Consider the following 5,073-nt stretch of genomic DNA (forward strand, 5'->3'; position numbering starts at 1 on the left):
GTCATCTTTCTCTTACAGAGCAACTGGTGGATTTGAACTGTGTGCCTTTGTGTTGGCAGTACACCTCCTTTCCAACAAGCCACCAGAGAGCCCTTCATTTTTTGAAGGTGCTGTTTATTGTAGAAATTTTAGAAAATACCCTGAAGGGAACAAAAGTAAATTCTATTGTGAGAATAAAAATGCAAACTGTAGGGTGCAGGAAGATGGCATCTGGCGGCGGCGGCTGTAGCGCTTTGGGGAGACCCCCAGTCCGAGGGGGCGACTGGAGGGTCTGAGCCCGAGGCCGGGGACAGCGACACTGAGAGAGAGGACATTTTCACCGGCGCCTCGGAAGCCGTTAAGCCCCACTCTCCAAAAAGAATTCCATCCCTTCCATCAACAGTGGCTCCAAAGAAAATGCGGTTCATGAAGAACAAGATCAAGAGCCACAGGATCTCTTTGCAGATGCCACAGTGGAGCTATCCCTGGACAGCACTCAGAATAATCAGAAGAAGATACCTGGAAAAACACTCATCTCCCTCCCACCACAGCAAAACACACATTCTTCTAAGTCCCAGCCAAGCTATGTAAGGAGCTAGAGGAAGAACAGGAGGACCAGTTTGACTTGACTGTTGGTATAACTGATCCTGAGAACATAGGGGATGGTTTAAATGCCTATGTAGCCTACACAGTTATAACCCAGACGAGCTTACCAATGTTCAGAAGTAAACAATTTGCAGTGAAAAGAAGATTTACTGACTTCCTGGGTCTTTCTGAGAAGCTCTCGTAGAATGGCTTCATCGTCCCTCCTCCACCTGAGAAGAGCCTCATAGCAATGACAAACATGAAAGCTGGGAAGATTCTTCTTCAGCAGAATTTCTTGAGAAACGAAGGGCTGCACTAGAAAGGTACCTTCAGAGAATTGTGACTCATCCTACCATGTTACCCGGCCCCTGATGTCAGGGAGTTCTTAGAAAAAGAAGAGCTGCCAGGTGCTGTGGGTACACACGTTGAGTGGCGCTGGTCTCCTCAAGATGTTCGACAAAGCCACAGATGCAGTTAGCAAAATGACCATCAAGATGAATGAATCAGACATTTGGTTCGGGGAGAAGCTCCAGGAGGTGGAGTGTGAGAAGCAGCGCCTACGGAAACTGCGTGCGGTGGCAGGTACTCGAGTCAACCATAGGAAAGAGCGAGCGCTGAACACCAGCCCAGTTTGCAGAGCCTAGCCATGCTCAGGAGCTCCGAGGATAACACGGCATTGTCACGGGCACGCTCTCAGCCAGCTGAGGTGGAAGAGAAAATTGAGCAGCTCCACCAGGAACAGGCCAACAACGCCTTCCTCCTTGCTGAGCTCCTGAGCGACTACATTCGGCTCCTGGCCATAGTCCGTGCTGCCTTCGACCAGGGCATGAAACGTGGCAGCACTGGCAGGATGCTCAAGCCACACTGCAGAAGAAGCGAGAAGTTGAGGCCCGGCTGCTGTGGGCCAACAAACCTGAGAAGCTGCAGCTGACCGAGGATGAGATCGCCGAGTGGGAGGTTTGAAGATAAAAAGAAGAATAAGGCAAAAAAAATTTTTTTTAAATTTAAACTGTAATCTGGAGGTTTGTTCTTATTTCTGTGCATATATAGATGTAATGTTTTTAATTAAATGTAAGATCTTGAATTTTAGTAGTATTGTCTTTGCTGCTATTAGGTGCTGTCAAGTCCAGTATGATCAACAGCAACCGCATGAATAACAGATCTGAACTCTGCCCTGTACCGTCTTCACACTTCCTGACACACTAGAATTTACTACAGCAGTCAGTGTGCCAACCTATCTAGTTGAGGGTCTTCTTCTTTTTCACTGACCCTCCACCTTTCCAAGCATGATGTGTCTCTCAAAGGAGTGGACTTTCTTAGCAACATGCCCAAAGTATGTAAGACGAAGCTCTGTGATCCTTACTTCCAAGGAGCACTCTGGCTACACTTTCTCCAAGATATATCCATTTGTCCTTTTGGTAGTCCATGAGATATTCAGCAGTCTTCTCTAACACCACAGTTCAAAGGCATCAATACTTCTGTTATCCTCAATCATTGTGCAGCTCTCAGTGATGGAACAAAACCATGAGCTGAATCAGATGCACCTTAGTCATCAAACTGACATCATTAGTCTTCACTAATGTGGAGAGTTCCCTGGCTGTACACTTCCCCACTGCAATACATCTCCTGATTTCCTGACTGTTGGTACCAAAGAATTGATTGTGGATCCAAGTAAGGTGAAATCTTTTACAACTTCAATATTTTCTCCTTTGGTTACTAGTCAATGAAAAGAACCATGTATTCATAGAATTTTTCAAATAAATTTTATTATTTTTGTATTTTATGTCTTGGAAATTGTCACTTGAATTGACCTTATATTATTTTGACTCTGAATTTTAGTGGATTTTTTTTTAAGTTAGTAACTGAGCATCCATAAAACTGGTTCCTTCACCACAACAAGATAAAGGTAAATAATCCAATAGAAAAATGGGCACAGGATATGAACAGACACTTCACCAAAGAAGACATTCAGATGGCCAACAAGCACATGAAGAAATGTTCACAATCCCTAGCTCTAAGAGAGATGCAAATCAAAACAACTATGAGATATCATCTCACCCCAGTCAGAGTAGCAAAATTTAACAGGACAGCAAGCAACAAATACTGGCGAGGTTGTGGAGAAACTGGAACCCTTATTCACTGTTGGTGGGAGTGTAAAATGGTGCAACCACTGTGGAAGGCTGTATGGTGCTTTCTCAAAACGTTGCAAAATAGAGATACCGTTTGACCCAGTAATTCCACTACTGGGAATATATCCCAAAGAGACCATAACTGACATCCACGCAAATATATGCACACCCATGTTTATTGCGGCTCTGTTCACAATAGCAAGGAGTTGGAAACAACCCAGGTGCCCATCAACAAACAAATGGATAGAGAAGCTATGGTATATTCACACAGTGGAATACTACACTGCATTGAAAAATAAGGAACTCATGCAATATTATGCAAAATGGGTGAGCCTGGAGGACATTAAGCTGAGTGAAATATCTCAGATGCAAAAGGACAAATATTGCATGGTGCCACTGTTGTAAAATGGGACTGATATCAGGGTTGGGGTAAGACTGAGAAAAACTGGGTAAATTGAGTATACTGCACTGAAACAGATGAGGGAGTGAATAATTTAAAAGCGATGTATGATAGGGTCTTATGGTTATCACAAGAGTCCACAATTAAGGTTGCATAGTGGAATGTACTTGGGGCAGTGGGAGGGGTGCGGGGGGGATTGTGTACCAGGGAAGGAGTGTTTCTTTTACTTTTGAAAGAGAGGAGCGAACTGGAGCGGGGCAGGGGGAGAGAGGGATGGGCGGGGAGAGAAGTGCAGCAATGAATGAATGGAAATCCAAAATCTCTGTAAGTGCTCATTAAAAATATATTTTAAAAAAAAACACAACTTGTTCCTTGTCAGGACCTTACCAAAATCACTGGACCAATCAGTTTACATAAAGATGTTAGGTGCTGAAGTGGACAAGGGAAAAAATAAAGATGGTGAGAGCCCCTATTCACAGCCAACAGAGGCTGGCCTGGTCTCCAGAGACAGGACCTTTTCAAATAAATCATTAAACCAGGCAATGTTCTTCAATTTCAAGGGTAAAATCTAGGCCTTTGGCCTCCAAATTGCTCTCCTAAGCTCTACTACAAGTCCAGTCTATAGTGTCATTTTACAAAAGGTGCCGAGTAATTGGAAAGCTTTTCTCACTCTTTCTTTGCTTTCAAGCACATCTGCTTACAAAATACTCCCAAAGCAGTCTTTTTGGACCTACTTTCCAACACATCTAAGGTGATGTTTTGAATTCTCAACCAAAAATTAAAAGGGGAAAAAAAGTGTGGTTAGATATGTGACAAAATTAGGTTAAAACTCTAAATTCTTCAGATTATTGTTGTTGTTATGTACCATCGAAGTGGAACCGACTCATAGCTGACGTACGAGCAGGTTTTCAGAGACAGTCACACAGGAGGAGGATGCCTGACTTTCTCCTTCGGGCAGGTCGACGGCTCAAGCCTGGGCCTTTGGGTTATCAGCACAACTCCTACCATGAAACCACCAGAACCCCCTCCACAGCTTATTAGCTAATGGAAAAGCTTTTTAATTCTAAAAATGACTTCTTTTTTTAATAAATCAGAGATGATAATTACTTTCTTTAAAAATGGCTGTGATTGATTACTCAATGTGTGAAATGCCTGTCAAGTATATTTTCTTACACAAGAAAGTATTCAATAGATTTCATTTTTATTTACCTTCAATGTCTCCAACCCATTCCCCAATTCTTAATGCCCCAAATAATTCTATTAGTGATTTAAATTGATCCCTTTCCCTCTTTTCCACAGAAGCAAATGAAAGCTAGTCATTTTACTAGTATTTGCTCAAGTATTTAAAAATAACTTCTGCAAATATTTCTTTGGCTTAAGAGCTCTACTTTTGCCTTTTCAGTAATTTTAATACAATTCATTATCTAAATTATCTAACATTTTTTGTTTATTGTTGTTATTTACTTTATGGTATAGGAATCAGATTGATAACATCTGTGGAAGGAACCATTGGAGAAGTTTGATATCAGAGGTAAGAACCAGACTAGGTGCTGATTGTGGAACAGACCATCAACTGCTCATGTACAAGTTCAAATTAAAGCTAAAGAAGGTTAAATCATATTCACTGGAATAAAAATTTGACCTTGAGTCTATCTCCCATGAATTTAGAAACTAATTCAGGAATAGATTTGAGACCTTGAACACTAATGAACAAAGGCCAGATAAGCTGTGAGAAGAGAAAAATATTGTTAATGAAGAATGCAAAAACTCATTACAAAAAAGGAAGACGTAGAAAAGACCAAAATGGATGTCAGAAGAGACTGAATATTGCACTAGAGGGTGGAGAAGCCAAAGGAAAAGGAAGAAATAAAAAAAGAGCTGCATGGATTTCAAAAGGCCTCTTGGGAAGACAAGGCAAATAATTATAATGAAATGTGCAGTAAGCTGGAGTCAGAAAATCAAAAGAGCCATACTCGCTCA

General features: G+C 41.7%; 1 pseudogene; it reads left to right on the top strand.

Annotated features, from left to right (window-relative positions):
• The first annotated feature begins 203 nt into the window (after nt 1–203).
• Nucleotides 204–1,527, top strand: LOC102861840 (annotated as a pseudogene).
• The last annotated feature ends 3,546 nt before the right edge of the window (nt 1,528–5,073 follow it).

The sequence above is a fragment of the Elephantulus edwardii genome, unplaced genomic scaffold (assembly GCF_000299155.1).
Source record: "Elephantulus edwardii isolate Elephantulus edwardi_28Jun2011 unplaced genomic scaffold, EleEdw1.0 scaffold00039, whole genome shotgun sequence".
NCBI classification, from domain to species: Eukaryota; Metazoa; Chordata; class Mammalia; order Macroscelidea; family Macroscelididae; genus Elephantulus; species Elephantulus edwardii.